Raw genomic sequence first — 19,530 nt, forward strand, 5'->3', positions numbered from 1 at the left:
TTAAACTGATTTTTCACAAAAAAAGCGCTCAACAAATCAGCCAAATGTTATTATTATTAAAATATTATTATTATTGAATTTTAATATTGGTCTCCAAATATTTAGGTATAATTAAAACTCTAAGGTATTATTTGATTTTGTATCACCCTATGGACGATTGATTTCTTTTTTAGGCGTTGAATTTCAAAATAAATATCTAACTTTTATTTTCAATGCAAAGAACCAGAACCAGATTATTATTTTAAAACATGCGACACAAGGGTTACTTCTGTCTGATTATTTCTACATCTTTCCGATCAATCATCTCACAATAGTATCTGTTCCTACCTAGCGACATGAGCAATGTCACGTAAATGGCATTATTTTTAATTTCATTCGAGTAAAAAAAATCGTAAGGCGTTGATTTCAAAATTATTTGAGTAAATAATATTATATTATTTATTTTGTTAAACTCCACATTGCAGAACGATACGTTTATCAAAATAGATATGGGTATACATTAAAAATATTTTTGTGATTAATACATTTATTAGCCCTTTCTATTACGTGGGTACATTATTAACAAAACTTTCAAAGTAATGATGCCCTTTTATTTTATTATTTAGATTGTGAATGATTTGAACGGATTTTTTGTTTTATACAGATAAAATAAATGCGATTGGACACATTTTTTTCCCAAAAAAGATGTATGTAATGTTTTTTACAATAATTATGTCTTTTTCGCTATTGTAATTGTAGCCGCACTTATCAATGCATGAGGTACTGAATTGAAAAATTCATTTCTAATTCTGGCGTATATTGATTGTTTTTGCTTCAGGAAACAAAAGGATAGTCTTATTTTAATCTTTAATTTAAAAAAATATTTACATTTAAGTTTGAATTTGGTACATTTTTCATTTTATAATAATATATCACTTTACATGAAAACAAAAAAAAATGTCAAAGCAGAATAACTGTGAAAGTTTTTTTCAAAAATTAATGTGTGCTTAACCGCCTGACCGAAGTCAAGTATATGGCAATTGTAATCGATGCGCCACAAGATTACAGATTAACGGGTAACCGTGGTACGTTACGAGCGCCGGTATGCGGACAGCCCAATGCTCTACCGAGTAGAAGTGTGTAATAAGGAATGTACATTTTACCTCGAAGCGTAACGTATTAAATAAATTCAGTGTCATATAAAAATATACACGCGCTAAAAAAATTCTTAATGCTTCGCTATTCTGCCAATGCTTAAATTTCCATATTTCTGCAATTCAAGTTAGAGCTAAAACCTTTATTGATGCAGGTTAATGTTACAATATCATAAGCCCTGTAAATGCCTAGGCTTTCATATTCCCTACTCAAAAATGCTCTTTATCTCTGTTTTGTTATGTCGATAATTTTCGAAAACATCGCCATTTGAAATTTTCATGTTCCTTCGCGTAGACTCGGAAATAATTCAATTCAGTTTCACGGTCATCATAAGACCAATTATGGTTTACAGGCACCTCTACTCTACCCAGAATGATCTTGTTAACGGAAATATAAATCTGAATAATTTTAATTGTAATTTAAATAACTTTACTAGTCAACTAAAAAATAAATAATATTATTCAATCTTGCATCTATAATCTACCTGGATCTCATTATGGCAGTCCAGTATATTTATTTATCTTTGCTTTATCTTTTACAGTTTTAAATTGCTTTACTTATATGATTGTTTCAAATAATATATTCAAAATTAACTTCTCAATTAAATTAATTGACATAAAATAAAATATATTTGTTCATTATTGTTAGTTATGACAGAATCAAGAGGGAATACATGAAGGCATTCAAGGCATATAAAATGCTAGGTTTCTTAATGCGAATGTCTAACGACGAAATTTTATATCGACTGTTTTTACAATTTTAGTTTCTTTATATTCCTATTTTCTGTGTGCAATATATATAATTTAACTAACCAAAAGAAGAAAAAAAATTAATTTATTGAATTTATTTAAGATTGTCAACTTTACATGGGACTGCCCAAATCTATTAGCGCTCATTAACTTCAAGGTACCTGGACGAATGACTCGTCATACTTGACGTTTAGTTGCAACAATTCGCAAACGATATACTCGTGTAATGCTATTCTGAATCGACTCCATGTACTCGGCAATAACTATTCTGACGTTGCTGATATATTAAACCTAAAGTATAGTTTATATAAATCAACTCTTTTGAATTATTTCAAAGATGGTGAACTATAACTTACATTTGTCAAGCTACAGTTATGTACCTAGAGTATATTTTTAAAATTTTAATTGCTTTCTCTTTACTTTTTATCTAGTTTTCGTATATTTTAGTGAACATATATTATATGTTTATTGGATTCTTATTTTCGACTTAAAAAAAAAAACATTTTTATCTTTAACTTAGATTTTGTAATTTTGTTTATTTTTGTTTAATGTAATTATGATTAAAGATATACCTGCCTACCATTTTTTTTAATATCTTAAAAAAAATATACATAAATAATTTTTCGTGGTTTTTGATTTTTATATTCCTTTTAATGTTTTTTTTTTAGTTTTTTCAATTCCTTGTAATAATTTTTTTTACGCAATATACTAGCGTGTTCATTGAATGAAAACATTTTGATATAATAAGTACATATAAACTTTTTATGCTTTTTTTTCCTCTTTTATCTACCGTATTGAAGTGTTTATTTCTACAAAATATATATTTTTTGTAAAGTAAAAGGCACTTCGTGCCGTGTATATTAATAAATAAATAAATATGTAAAAAACTATTGTTTTTTTCCCATATAAATAAATAGATGTCACACACGTACCGCCGTATTCGCGATCCGGTAGTCGATAATTCGCGACTTTCTGTCGTGCCAATAAAAACCACTTCAGACTTCAAACTGCGTGAGTATCCTGGGGCTGTGGCGTATCACGCGAAGACACGGGGCGTGGGGGCGACTGATAAAAACCTATTTTATTTATTATTGGTTTTCACCCCCTTTTGACAGTTTTCCGCCGTCTGCCTCAAACGCGAGTCATTCATCCTTCCGCGCGAATATTATATTTGTGGGAGATAACCCACGGAATACACATCGCGGGAATAATTTTTCTTCTTTAGTATTCATATTTATGAAAAGTCCACCGTCTGTCGCTTGGCACACACGCCCGAACATCACAAAGCGGATCCCGGGGCGCTGGAGGGTGTAATGATATTTCGAATCAATTTTAAACCATTCGGTAAACATGAATAAGAAAATATAAGCGATGGATCGTCGAACCGATTGACAACCGTGTATGCCAATAACACAATAACAATAAAAACAAGTAACCGAATAAAATTCAGTCTCACCGAATCACAAACATGCAAGGCGATCAGCAGGTTTGTGTTCTAATCATTTTCCTATCTAATCGAAATATAGCCTTCATACGTTACACAGCTAGGTATAATAAGAAAGGATACAGAAGAAATTCATTAATTTAATAATATATAAATTTCACTGTACACCAAATTCAATTCTGGAGTACAGAAGAGTGATTGCAGATCAAATATTCCTGTTTAAACTAGTAAACAACGTCGTAGACTGCCCTTTACTTACAAGTTCTTTAGAATATCTTGTTTCATTTATTTATTCAGATATTTAGAACATTGCAGAAAAAAGACCCAATTGATTCTAAATACAATAATAGATCACAAATTACAGTAGATAGTTATGTTATTAAAATAATATAACAAAATGTTAAAAGAAACATTAAAAGTTAGAAAGTGCTTTCCTTAGGGAAAGCCCACTGTCGGGAAATATGTCGACATCCGAGGCGATGCGATTAAGTAGCAAGATTGCTCTACCAACCGGCATAACCATTGGCAGGTTGGTTCTGCATCGTGGTAGGTAAAACAATCGATGCTGTCTTTGTCGAAGATAGTTATCAGGTACGAACAGACCTACATCCATCAGAATTTCTGAGTTATGTATGCGACCACCAATCACCTGGAAAAAGTGAACACCCAAATGAACGTTCCTTCTCCTCCACAATGACTGATAGCCTAGAATCCCCGGTAAAAAGTCGGATCGGAAGAGCCAAAGATAATATCCACACTATTTTAGGTACAGACAGCGCAAAAAAAAATTCTGCACTCTCTCCACCATTAAAGAGTATCGAGCCTCATGTGGCGACTAAATAATGGAACTAAACTCCAAACGACTTCTTACCAAGGAATTATACAATGTCCTCATAATCTGAGAGTTAGAAAAGATCTTGGCATTTCTAAGAACAAAACCAAGCATTTTAAGGGAGTCATTACATAGATTAACTATATGAAGATTAAAAGAAAACTGAGCATCAAACGACCCGTACCCAACAGAACAAGACTCCATACTACATTTAATTTGCCAGTACCCAGGACTAACTCAAGGAAAAACGACTTTTTCTTTAGAGCATGTCATTATTATAATACTGTTATCTCCGGTCACGCAGACATTTTTCATCTCTCATATATGAAATTTAGAAAATTCCTCATAGACAGTACATCCGTTTAGTTTTACGATGTCAGTAATTACGTATGTACTCGTATGTTCATTATTATATTTTTGTACCTTTTACAATATTTTTATTTAACTTTTTTCTTTTCTTATTCTTTTAATTTAAATTTATCGTGTTTCTATTTACTTAATTTTTATAACTGTATATAAGTATTTTTATTTTTTTTGCAACTTCTAAGTGCCTAACAATTGTTAATTGCTTTTATTTTAATACCGATAATTTACTTAACCAATAGCTCACACCACTGTGGAAAATTTTTATTGACTGTTTTCACAATTTTTGTTTACATGTATTCTTATTTTCTGTATACAATAAATGTAAAAACTGTTTTTTTTTCCCAAATAAAAATTAATAAAATAAAAATTAGGCACTTTTGTTTTCAGTTTCAGTCCTGCAGAACAGCATTTATTTGGTATTTTTATTAACATATTATAATTAATTACTCTCCAAGTCTAAAGACTTCGGTGGCACATCATTTTTTAAGACGGGTTTATTTTACACATTTTTATATTACATACATTTATTTGTTACCTTTTAACAGTCACTATAGAGTATTAATCGTGTATTTATTGAGATTTTTTTTTCAATTGAAGATCTTCCATCGTAATGATGGTTTATGGAAGATCATTGAACAACTTTGGAATACCGCAATTAAAAGTTCGTTCTCCGATGAAATTTGTATTTCGGGGAACGACCAGGGAATCCTTATTTTTTAAATCTAGTGTTGTAAGCGTGCGAAACTTTTTTTTTATTTTCCGGATCAACAAAATGATCTACAATCAATTTGTAGTCACAAAGATGTTTTGCCAGCAGGACGTTACAGAATTTTAAAAATTAATACATAGAACAATTATAGAATAAAAACACTATAAATTTACCAGAAAACAAAGAAAAACATTTGAATTTTTTAGTCCGGAGATTTTTTAATTGTCATTTGATTAAACGGTACAAAACCCTTACATATTTTAGTAAAGATTTATTAAACTTAGCCAAATTTGTCAACTTTACTAATCTAATTGCCCTTAAAATTTGAACTCTCGGTTTCACGTTCTTAAGCATGAAGATCAAAACAAAAAACCTGTTTTTTCGTGTGGTCTTGAGTTATCAACTTATCACCAATAGAAAAAAGTTCGTAACTTACACAATTAAACCACTATTTGAAATCTTCACATTTTTTATACTTTTGCACATTGTGGCAAGTCCCTGGGGTTTTCATTAAGAAAATGTGAGCATGAGAAATTTTTGCCAACTTGGGGTGCTACGCGTTAAAAACCAACACTTCTAAATCACTTGTATTTTCCATTTTCACGCGTTAATTGCATACTGCGATCTCGATAAAGGATTTGTGGACACATGGGTAGTTTAATATTCTCTTTACCTTTCTGAAGAGTCTAAAAGTGTCATCTGCCCCAACTGTTCTGGAATTGTGAGGGCGACCAGCTCACTCGGAGCAACCCTTTGAAGTTTTAAGTTCGGTAATTTGTGTAAACAAATACCTGGGATTGTTTTTCATACCCCTTTGCAGAAATATAATGGTATCTGCTAGAGAAGCGAATATCTTGCGTAATAATCCAGTGACTCGGTTATTTCGATTTTCTCGCATAAAACAAACCATTACAATTTCTTAATTTTACAGTTATTATTACATGAAAAATTATACGTAAAGTTAACATGACACATTTCACTTATTTTGGAGTTTGATGATGTCAATTATATATTTTTTTTTATTATTAATAAAACATAAAATACAAAAATTACATTTTATACTCCCAGGAGTTATAAGAAACTCATTTGGGACCGTACATAAGAAAAAACATTTTTTTGACAAAACATAATGTTATACAAGTTAATACATCCGAAATAAAAAGAAAACATTAATGTATAAGAAACATAAAACACCATCTTATATAAACTACATTAATCTTTATCAATATCAAAAAGATTTAAGAAATATTTTTTAATTGCGACACTTCTGAATTTTTTATTCAGTTTTTCGTGTCTTATATATCTCCGTGGAATTATTTTTTTCTTTAGACGAACGTAAGATTGTATTTGATTAAACTCAACACAAAGACAACTTTAAAAAATATAAAATAATACCACTTTCGGACAAAGACTTTGAGAATTATTCAATTAAAATCTATAACCTACTTCCACTATCTATTAAAACAATTAGTTACGAGAAAATGTTTAAAAAGGCTATAAAAAATGGATAGTGGAGCTAGGTAGAAGTAAAATGGATTGTCTCATTCGCCCAAACCAATATTAAATCAACCACTCCACAAGTGTATAGCTTATGTGAGGTTTTTATTATTTTCGTTGTGCGTTTTGTAATATAAATAATACAGATGTACATTATCTCCGTTTATTAAGTTAGTCTTCTTTGTTTATTCTCTAATGTAAAAACATTTTAAAAAAGTATATTGTTAAATGTCCTCGGCACGGGTAACCCCCGTGAGGTCACATTATTTTTATTATTAATTATAGTTTGTTTAAGAAAAATATGAATAAATAAAAAAAACGCCCTAAATTTTGAAAATGAATGAATGAAGTATGTATATAGGGGCCAAGTGGCTATGCCGAGAGGTGAGCGTCAGCGAAAAGGATTGAGGAACGGGTTTAAGAATCCCAGTAGAAGAACTTAAATTTCCTACCTCCCGGATCGAACCTGGTCAGTTGACGGAGGGCTGAAAGCTGGCTTCTGTAATCACTTCACGATCTGACATGATGTTGGCGCGGCGGATAGCGGAAAGAGGCAAGTTGATAGCACGGATAGCGAGAAGCGGTTCTATGGTCGGCGATCAGATCTTGACTAATCGTAATATCGGCGCAACCAGAGTAAGCAAGTGAAATATTTTCCTATTAAGAATATTTATAAGCGCCACAGCACCCTTTATGTTTGTTAATTTGTTTCTTGTTTTTCTTTGTGTCAGAATGTGATCAGAATATCATTTTTGCAGATTAAGTATAGCTTGTCTAAAAGTATTTTTAATTTTCATCAAAAATTTCTATAAAAAATAATAATAGTAATTAATTCATCCAATTCAAATTGAACAGTGACAATATAACAGAAACATGGGCGAGCTTAATGACATAGAATTAAAGGCAAGCTTTTGAAATAATGTTTTGCACGCTACTCTGATATTTTTGATATTCTACTTTGGAAATAAATCATTAATCCTTCTCTACAATATTTTTTTTTAATAAAAACCTTTATTAGCATAAATAAACAATACATTCAGTAAAAAATGGAACACTTAAACCCTTACTTACATTTAATGAAAAAAATACAATATTATCCATTTTGAATCTAGAAAAAAATGTCATAAAGTAGATGCTTACATAAATAATGAACGATTTACTGAAATTGAACATGTTATATACTTAGGACTAACAATAGACAGACAATTAACATGGACAATTTATATCAACAATTTAATTAGCAAAGTGGCGACATTATCGAGTCTTTTTTTAAAAATCAAAAATTTTGTTCCAAAAACGGAAAAAATTCTAACGTATGAAGTCTATGTAAAAACTAAAATATGTTATACGCAACTACTATGAGGAGCAGGATATCAAAATGACATAAACAGACTACAAAGACAACAAAATAAAATATTAAAGTTAGTATATGACCTTCCCTCTTTAACTGCAACTAGAGAACTTTTTAAACAAACTAAGCAATTAAATATAACTGAACTCTTTCAACTAGAATCATTTAAATTTATCCATAAATTAGCCACTAATGTAATTGTAGACGAAGAACTAAAACTTGTAAAAAATTGTAGTCAACATGGACATAATACGAGAATATCAGACAAATACTATAGACAACTTTCTAAAACAAGACAAGGACAATGAAGACTAATGAACCAGGGACTGAAATTTTACAATAAACTACCAGACAAAACTAAACAAAAGACAAACTTTTCAAAAGAAGTAAAAAACATTATTTTGAACAACAGAGTATGAATGAAAAATGTATATATTATTTTACGTAAAATGAATGTAATAATCCGTAAGGGTCTATAAATAAATTTTCAAATAAAAAAAAAAGGGGTTGAACCTGCCAAAAAAGAGTCTGGCTCTTGTGTTTGGCAAGTTTACAAAATAACATAAAAAAGAAACAAAAAATGCAAAACAAAATGATAAAATAAATAAAAAATTAAACAATTTTGAAAATTGGGAAAAAATTACACTTAATTTTTTTAAATAAAAACACAAACTTTATAAATTTATAAACACAGGCACATATTAAACATACGTCTTTATTTTCATAATACAGTTACAAAAAGGTACTGTTTGTATTAACTAACTGTTTTTATTTATTGTTAAATTGTTTTCTAGTTTGATATTTAGCTCTAAACTAGTAAATAATAATTAAATAATACGAAGTATAGGAATGTTGAGTTGTAAGAACTAGGTACTTTAATAATAATATCTAGGTATTAGATAGGTAACTGGAAGTTTTCATGTTTATTTGAATAAGGTCAAAGAACATCAAAGCGACACTCGGGAAGAATGAGTGAAAAGGAGTCAGCTTTCCACCTGTAAATTGTCACGCCCTCGAGTGGGCTGTGTACTGTGTGGTCACACGGCAGTGTGAAAACTCCCCCACAGACTGTAGTACTCCGTACATATCGCCAGGCGTTTCTACATATCGCAAACACTCTTCAGCGAAAATAATTTTCACATCAAACGAGGCCGTCGCAAATATCACAAAGCACCGGACGGCCGCGGCAACCGTTTGCTTCGAAATATTTCCCACTTTCGCGAACAAAGGTGGCGCCTTTCAAAGAAAGAGACTTAAAACTAACCGCGCGAAGGAGTTACTTTTACTGGCTATGTATGACGGTCCGCTCACACGTCCTTTGTAGCACCACCCTTGCACTCTCCTTCCCGTTTTGTCTGTGGAAAAGGATCAGTAAATGAACGCTTTCGTCCTGCCTGAAACCTTTCAGCATTTATTGTTCCGCGAGATTCATTTTTACCTCGTTGCCGAGAAGTCTGCGGGAGTCGGTAAAATATTCAATGGCCATACTCACTGCACTGTGCACTTTGGCAGGCGAACGTTCCAGGCGGTTTCATTAAACATTTTTACCTCTGTGTACAATATTTCATGTATCGCTGAATACCATATAGGTAGGTACCTGAGGATTTTTATTTTTAACACACCGTTATTTTTAAATTAATTGATTTTACTTTATGTACGCACATAAGCGGCCTGAAGGGCTTAAGTATACCTTCCTTTAAAAATAGACAGAAGTAAATATTGTTCAACGTTTGTACTTTCATACATATTTTAAAACTATTTCATTCGGGGACACATAGTACGTGTACATGAACATATTATAAAGACGAAAGAAAACATAATATTAAATTTCAATATTTGAGTTTGTCCAAATGTTCGTAGACAAAAGACTGGATTTCACCCCCTCGGGAGTCATTAAGATTAACAAATTACAAAAGAAGAAATATGGATGTTCAAACATAGGCGAAATGATGAATGTTACACGGGGTGTAAAGTGGTCACTTAAACCAGCCAATGACAGGTCATAAACCCTGTAAATGCCTAGACTTCCACATTCCCTTATTTGAGGTATTCTCCATCCCTGTTGTAATTTGTTAGTAATATAAAATGATTTATGTGAAGTAAAATAAATGTCGGCCTCGTGGTGTAATGGTCAGCGCGTTTGCATACCATACGAGAGGTCTAGGGTTTGATTCCCGACATATTTGATATGAAATATTGATTTAAAAGGGTGTTTTTACACCAGAATATTTAATAGTCCCTGGACTGGTACCTAAAGCGTAAGACTGATCATCTTACCTTCGTGTAACAAAATTTATCAAGACACGCTGCGATTGATATAGCAATGCAGTGCCCTATGCACCATTGGGGGGAGAAATGAAACGATGATGATGATGAAATCAAATTGCATGTTGACGAACATATTATGTACGAAAAATAAAACCTATTCGGAATTAAAATAATTTGCTGTGATCAGACCTAAATAACGGTTTTAAGGGTCTACTTCCTCGTGATAATTACTTGTAATAAAATACTTTGCGTATTAATAGTGTGAATATAAAAGTATTAACCTTTCCGAGTCTGAAAGTGAAAAAAATCCGGGTGTTTTTGAGGGGAGTACCAAGAATACCAGCTCAAATGCTATAGATACGACTTTAAAAAAATGTCGTTATGACTGTCATGGTAGTGTTTATAAAACTGTTTCATATTATTTTTAGTTTTCTGCGAAATTCATACATTTTTTCATAAAATGCTGTTGCGAGAGGATGCTGCGTGACATCGCGCTGCTTTCGCTGTGACACGTTGAACAGCACTGATCCAAGATCCAATATCGCGCCATACGTTAGAGTGGAGGTACTGTCGGGAGTGTGGAGGGGGAATGCATGTAAAATGCAAAGCACGAAATCCGAACTTTTATGGTTAGATCTGGAAATATACGCCCAAATACGCGTGCGAACTGACCAAATTTATCAATGAATGTTAAACTGTAGATCGGAACATTGTAATGTTTGCTGTTTTCAAGGGGCAAAGCAAACACAAATGTGAATTGTTACTGAAAGAATTCGGCAGAAAAATATTTTAATACTTTTTTTAACATTATAGGGTAGGATTATTCAAAAAATGAAATCAATTTGATGAAAAACAAAAAAAGTTATTGAAAAATATGCTACCTCCACGGGGATCTTAGATACTCCCCTTAGGCCCGAAAGGGTTAAGTAAATATAAAAAATACAATCAATTTCATAAAAATGATAAACTTTTTACATTTTTTATTTATTTCTTCATATCTGAATTAATATAAATATCTAGGTACATATTGGTACCCAGAATTATATTTTCTTCATATTCTTTTTTTAAGCGCCTATTAAAATTCTCTTTATAAAACCTTTTTACGAAACATTCGAAAAGACTGTAAATTTGACATTATTGCCATAATAAAATATAAGATAATAATAAAATGAGACTCTACTTTTGATATCCTGCCTAAGATCCTTTCAACAATGAAATAATATATCCAAACGGTACCGTAAAAATGACATACTGCCCCCTTCATCAATATGGACTAAAGGGATTGTCCTTTATCACAATTCTACCCCCATAATTCGCCAGGACACCCTCCAACCTCCCCCCCCCACTACCCGCCTCTCCCTAAAGGTCGATTCTGTTCATATTTTTACTCAAAACGCAAATCGATCATTACCTACTTCAATTCCAATAGAGCCATGATTTCATTAAACATGGCGGTTATAATTTATTTATTTACATATTATGATTCGTCATACTCATTATTCCCAATATTCTGCATAGGGCACTAGATTTGCACCCTAATAACTAAGTATCTCGATCCATTGATCAATTTTACGCCCAGAGACTTAGAACAATTGAAGACCCTTTTCACAAAGCGAAATATCCACAAAAAACACAATGTGTTTTTTGACCGAAATCGATTCTTTTATATAAAATAAACGGTATACGTTTGAAATTGCAGCCAGTCGAATTAACATTAATAATAATAATGATTTATTAACAAAAATAACAATTTCTTTATCTAAAACATTTAAGTTTGTAAGTGAAAATTCTTGATGGAAGTTCATTGTAATTTATTATATAAATAAAACACGAGTGATACTTTACGTAGAATTGACGTAGAATTACTTAATGAACAGATAACACATGTGCATTCTGCATTAATTTACCCATTGTAATATAATTTTACTAATGACTTTTTACCCTTTGTTTTTCAGAAATCATTATTTACAAAACCACACTCACGAAGGATGAGACACCAAAAATAAAATAAAATACTTAAACTCATTAAAATAGCATTATATCAATTCATTAGTTAACCCATAGAAAATTTGTTGATAATGATCCTTAAGATAAAAATAACTTTATTTAATTTACTTACATATAACTTTGAATTATGTATTCTTACCTCTGTTCTGTATAAATACATTTAACTTTTTAATAAAGATACCAGTCTCGAAGATGTCGCGAAAGCGATGAAACCGGTCACTGGATATTCCAAATTTGTATATTAAAGTATCACTCGTGTTTTATTTATATAATAAATTTCTTTATCTACTACATACGCACTTACGTAATAGATTTCTCTGGATCATGTCTAGTCTGCCTAATAAGGTACAACCTGCTTTAAGACAGACATTTTTATGCAAAATACACAATAACAATACACCCTACTAGTTCATTTATTATACAGTTATACAATATTTCGGCCTCGTGGTGTAATGGTCAGTGCGTTAGCCTGCCATGCAAGAGGTCTCGGGCTCGATTCCCGACATCGTTGATTTGAAATATTTATTTAAAAGGGTGTTTTCACACTAGAATATTTCATAGTCCCTGGACTGGTACCTGAAGCGTAAGACTGATCCTTCATGTAACAAAAATTATCAAGATACGCTGCGATTGGTGTACCAATTCAGTACCCTATGCACCATTAGGTGTGGAAAGGGAATGAGGATGATGATACAATATTAATTTATACCAATTATTATTTAAGAATGTTTTCAGCAAATTTTCCGATTTTTCTCTTTCTAAACCCAGTAACCAATTTTATTTTATTCCGGGTCATGGTTTTGCAATGTTTGGGTAACAAATAGAATATTTTGGGGCCCAGAAACCTGAAATTTCTTTGCCCGAATTTTAGAATTTGTGGTAGACCCCGTGACCCATCTTCTAGTTTGGCTTCTGGTAGTGTCGGAGTGTTTCTTTTGGGGTTTGGTAGAATAATTTGCTTTCACAAACATTATTATTTTTAAAATATATAATTGCCTTATATCAAAGATCTCAAATTCCTCAAATAACTTGACGCTAGGGTACTTGGTAAAACGGCCGCGTGGAGCGCTATATTTCCTGCAATATGACGCATAAAAGTAATTATGGTCTTATGTCAAAAGTACCATCTCAAAGGAAAATAGTCCTAAAGAAATAATGTTTGAAATACTGTTTTCCAAATCAAGAATCTTCAAATAATTTGTGTAATCTGCAAATTTAATCTAGTAGAAAAACCCGCACTGGGGTTAAGACATTTATTTTATTTATTTATTTAATCCAATATAAAATACAATACAAAGACATAGTTAACAAAAATGTCTATACAATAGGTAGGTTCATTTAATATATATATATTTTTTATAGATATAGCCACTCCACTGGCCCACAGGCACGTTCCGGAGTGTCAGTGTATTATTTATTTATACATAATTGTACATAATTTCACAACAATTGTGTAAAAATTTTAAAGAAATAAAAAAAATTAAAAATTAAAACATATCTACATCAATAAAACGAAAAATGATTTTCATGAAACATATTCCTCAGCTTCCTGTCTAGTCTTTTTAGCAATCCATTTATGTACTCTAGCTTTGAAAATATTGTTTTTCATTTTGTTCGCCAATATGTCCTTGCATAAAAAGTTGTATAGCTTAGGGGCCAGAAAAGTATAATGCCTTTGTCCGTAATTTGTTTTTTTTCTTTGGGAGCAGAAGTATTGTCTTTTGTCTTTGCCTAGTGTCGTAAATTTGTTGTCCGTCATTATGTCTGTCAGGATTTTGATGGAAATGTCTTAAAATTGTCTTTATGTATATTTGTTTTATGTCTAGTACTGGAAATTCTGTAAAAGGTCTGTCTGTAGAGTATTTAAATGTATACTTATTTGTATGAAAAAATAAGCTGGAATAATCAGCTAGTTTCTTGCTCACCGCAGGCGCTGGGCGCGCTTTATTAAAATTTATATTTATATGGAAATGATTAAAAATAAATGTTAATTATTTATTCGTTTTTCTGTAAATAAAGTTGCAATAAAACATTGTAATGGTTAGTCAAATATAATGGTAAGCTGCGCATAATCGCTTCTATACACGGTTCGCCCCTGCTGTATGCATAAAATGGTGCATGAAACCTCGCTCTGGAAAAGTTTTTTGAAACATATAAATCTCTTTCAGTTCCTATATTTGGGTTACTTATATAACTTCCAGAAATCAAGTTATAAAATGTTTCCCAAAAAAATATTACTAAAAACAATGATGGATACAAGAAAAGTTAATAGTTGAATATATACCTAAGTGAGTATCGCATAAACCGCTATTGTTAAAAAAAAGTTAATACGTTAGGCTTCTTCGTTTTGGATTAGATGAAATACTAAAACTAAACATTAGAAATACAGTAAAACCACAATTATTTAATTAATGACTGATTTCTTTGCTTTTGAAAAAAATAGAATTAGTATCACATTTAAAACTTACGTAATCATTTTATAATTACACAATTAAATTTTAATTAAAAACTCATATTTTATTTTCTGTTTCCTGATAACGATTTGGATATTATGTGCGGTGTCACACAATTCTGATGAATAGGTTTGAGATTTAAACATTGTTATTCTGTCGCTTTCTCGCAAATACCTTCCCGATACTGGGCGAAAAAGACAACTGCACTTTGGACTGATTATGCCTAAATAAAATCGACAAAATCGAGGTTTCGTTGTCCCATTTGCCTATGTACCCCAAAAATTGAAACGACTTATATTTTTTTAGAAAGAGCATCATAATAAAATTTTCTGCGTCGGCACCTTTTCTGTTCTTCAAAATTATTTATCATATTTGTATAACGTATGTCCGAAGCCGGCAGATAAAACTGGGCGCTTATATCGGTTTTTGTATGGTCTTAGCTCCCGTAAGAAACAATTTATTTAAAAAAAAACAACAGATACACGCCGATGGTAAATAACTCTAATTTATTTTAAAAAAACACTCTTCTTACGCCATAGCCCAAGGAGAAAATACGAGAATACGATTGTATGAAATAATGTCAGACCGCATTTTCTCTTCAAAGAAATGAAAGACAACTTTAACATGCATTTGCATGCCGCCATTGTGTGTGTTTTTTTTACACATGTCGATCACAAAATTCAAAGTTCTCAGCTCTACCACCGAGCTACCCGACTTCTTACTTCGATTATGAATAGCATACATTATTGGAGACAAACGAAGAATAATCGATTAGGTATTCGCTCATCCTTTAACCTTTCACATATAAAACGCTGAGTGATCCTAATAATTCAAGAGCATATTTTCGCCTAATGCAGATTATTGCTCGCTTATCGGCGGTTATATGGGCCATATTTTCTGGAATTATTGCTCTTGAGAGTGGGAAGCAAAAGGGTTTTTATACGTCAGAGGATATATCTATGTACTTTCTTCTTTTATACAATGTGCCCCGTATCCTCTCCAAAGGTTTCTGTCACATATTACACATTCAGAAAATGGGGGGGTACTTTTATTTTCAAAAATATGACACTCGGAGTGACGCTTAACGACCCTAATCTCCCCACATCGATCACCATTATTCCATAGATAACGAGATTGATTCGTAAGCGACTTTAAGTTAGATGCATTAAACCATAATCTCAGATTTAAACTACAAGTGCTTTTAGCAAATTTTCTTTTGCAATCAATGCGCTTAATTTTTACTTTTGCGCCTACTATTTTAGTAACAATTTGGAATTTCATTTTATTATTTAACTTAATTTAAGACCGTAATAAAAACGACGGTGCCATTTTATCTGTGAAGGTTAAAGGAGTTTCGGGATCAAATCCCTTTAGATTATTAATTATTCATATTATTTTTGGATACTTACATATTATTTGTGTGGCGGAAATTTGTAAAATTATAGTAATGATAATCATTTTAATACCACTTGAATACAATATGACAATATGAGTATACAATTTTAAAAAAAAACATATAAAGTTCCAAATTAGTGTTCTATCACATTATTCTTCTAATTCAAGGCCCCTTGCTGTTTTGCACAAATAATGCAAACTGTATATATATATTTTTCTTCTAGTATAAGCCTTTTATTTGCAGATTAGAAGCGTTCGCTTTCCATTTATATTGAAGCCGTTAAGATAAGAGATGGTAATACATAACAATAAGTCGAAAGGTTCGAAAGTTGTTGAAATTTTCTTGCGACATGTGTTAAACCATTTTACGGCCTGCCCTCGCAGGTGTTTACTACTCAAAATCAGAACGCATGACAAAATTTAAAAATGAGTCAGGAGAATATTTTTTTACTCCCTTAAATTCAATTTATAACTGTATTAACATTATTAGAATATATTTTTTTTACAGAGTAAAAATAAGCATCCTAAATAATACAATACGTATTTAATTATTATTCTTATTATTATGGATAACGTATAAAGTACCATTTTTGTAATATAATACCTTAAGAAATATTTATTATTTGCTGACAAAACTTAAATGACTCAGTGAATATTTTTATGAATAATTACAATAAATTTACTCATTTTTTGAGTTCCGAAATTAATTGAGTTGTATCCTAAATTACATAATGCCTATTATTACTTTTATTGTGCATTACCCTTATAGCGCCATTTTCGTAATGTTATCCCTCGGGGGCCTTTTACAAAGTGATAAATAAATATTGATTTTTGTAATATGGATGACTAATATAGTATGAAGCATCCGAGATCTTAATCAACCGAGGCCCGAAGAGCCGATCAACTAAGGCTTGTTGGGCAGATTTAATAAGGCCCAGACAATAGATTCATTAAGGCCCATAGGGCTGATTAAATAAAGCACGAAAGGTGGACATTACTAGCAGATAACAACCGCCAACAACTGACAGTTATTATTAACATATGCTATAAAGTTTTAATCGCTTACTAACCGAAGTTTTTGCTAAGATATAATAAACATAACTTAAAATTTTGTGTGGTTTTCGGTAGCATTTCTTTATACCATTTAGATTGCTGCGAACAACAAAAAAATCTGAGGCTATGTGCCCAATATCCTAATTAACTAATTGATCAACGATCAACGATCAATTGAGGCCCGTAGTGCCGATAAAACGTAGCACGGAGGGCCGATTACATGACGCCCGAAGGGTCGGAAACAGTCAACGATAATTACTAAGCACGACAGTATTAAAGTATCTACATAATATATTTATAGTTCATTTGTATAAAAAGATGTAGATTACGTATATTTTTTTCAAAAAATTAAAAGGAAATTTTATTTCATGCAAATTTCTACGCAAAATGCCGTAAGTTTAAAACATAACGATTCTTTTCCTCGCCAGAGGCCATTTTTCCTCAGCTGATGACGTCCCTAATACAAGTGTGACAATATTTTAAAAAGCTTTCCTGCCAAATGGACACCTCAGAGCTGGCAAGTGCAGAGCACCTCAATCTAGGATCCGAGTGGGTAATAAAATGTGCCGATAAAGGGAGAATATATTGCCGAGCGAGTATCCCCGCGGACCGGTTGGCGGGAAAGGTGAAAAACGGCGACCATATTTCTAAAATCCGAGGTACTGAGAGGCATTCCAAGATGGAAGCTTTTTCAAATATGACGCGTGGAAGGATAGTTAGGTACTCAATTTCTACAAACCCTAAAAATGTACCTACGTAAATATCAAAACTAAAAAAAATAGTAACGAAAAGTAGGTACCTGTAGTTTTTTTTCAAAGACATACCTACTTCATTTCATATTATGTACCCATATGCTTCAATTTTTTAATTTTCCTAAAAGTCGTAAATTACTTGTATTTAAAAATGGCAATCGAGTTGTAGTAGAGTGGAATTCAAAACTTTGGACCTTTGATCCGTAATTTCACAACACTATCACGAAACCACAACCCGGTTCAAAATTACAAAAAAAAGGTAGCAGAAGACATTATCTCTCATTATTATGATGTGTATAATGCTTAAATATATAATACCTACATTAAATAAGTGTAATGCTCATTGCTCATACATCATCATCACACCCCGGTCCGCACCCGCTGGCGCATAGGGCACTACATGGGAAAATCAAATGCACCGTACCTCGATCATCTGTCATATAAAGGCAAGGTGAGATCGGTCTTACTGTTCAGGTGCCAGTCTAGGGACTGTGAAATATTGCAGTGTGGAACGACCTTTAAAACGTGTATAATTTCACGTTGACTCTGCCAAGAATCGAAACCGGAGCATCAAACATAATAGGCAAACGCGCCAATCACTACACCACGAGGCGGACCTATCTCCATTCTATGAAGAAATGTGTATTCTTCTTAATTTCTATTTAGATCGGTTGATCTGTTATCGGCTAGAGGGTGATTCCCGAGACGCCGGTTTTTAGTTGTCCTTCCATCTCTTCAGTGGCCTTCCAGGCAGACGGCGACCGGCTGGAATTTTATGGCCCGCGGTAAAGGAGATTCTGGAGTTGTCCATTCTATCGACAAGATCTCTCCAGAATCTTCTTCTTGTTCTGCTCCACCGTACTATGTCTTGGGTATCGCAAGTCAGTCTAATTTCTTGACTTTGGATTCTGTCCCTTAGGGTTTTCCCTGCTATTGCCCTTAATACTGTCATCTCAGAAGAAATATTTCAATAGTACGAAACATGAAATCACACATTTTTTTTCTTGCTTTTTGTAAACAATGTAAGTAGCTTGCCTACCACATACCGCACATAAACTATAAAGATAATTCTTTTTTTTTGTACACACTAAACTATTACGAGTAAGACGTTTATAGTATTTAAATATACCTTTTTTATACCTACCAGCTGGGCCATCTTAAATAACGCAGGGGCCTTTGGGCACACGGAGATTGGGGCTTTTAGAAAAGGACCCACATAGAATTCCGAGGCCCCCATCAGGCCGGGAGCCCTGGGCTCGTGCGTGAAAAGTCGTCCCTGGCTACTAGGAACATGAGCCAAAATATTTGTTATTTCAACTATTTTCTTAAACATTTTATTTTATTGATTAATATACATAGCACTCAGAGCATTTTACTACTCAGCGCATTTACAAAAAATACTTGTTAGTATAAATAAATATTCTAACAGCAGTTTCATACAAAGAAGAGGCTCATAAATAATAAAAAAAGATTAGATCGAGAGGTGAAAAATAAAAGATACAAAATAAATAAAAACAAAG

Source organism: Micrasema longulum, unplaced genomic scaffold (genome assembly GCF_059751315.1).
Source record: "Micrasema longulum isolate JH-2025_06_02 unplaced genomic scaffold, ASM5975131v1 h1tg000280l, whole genome shotgun sequence".
NCBI lineage: Eukaryota > Metazoa > Arthropoda > Insecta > Trichoptera > Brachycentridae > Micrasema > Micrasema longulum.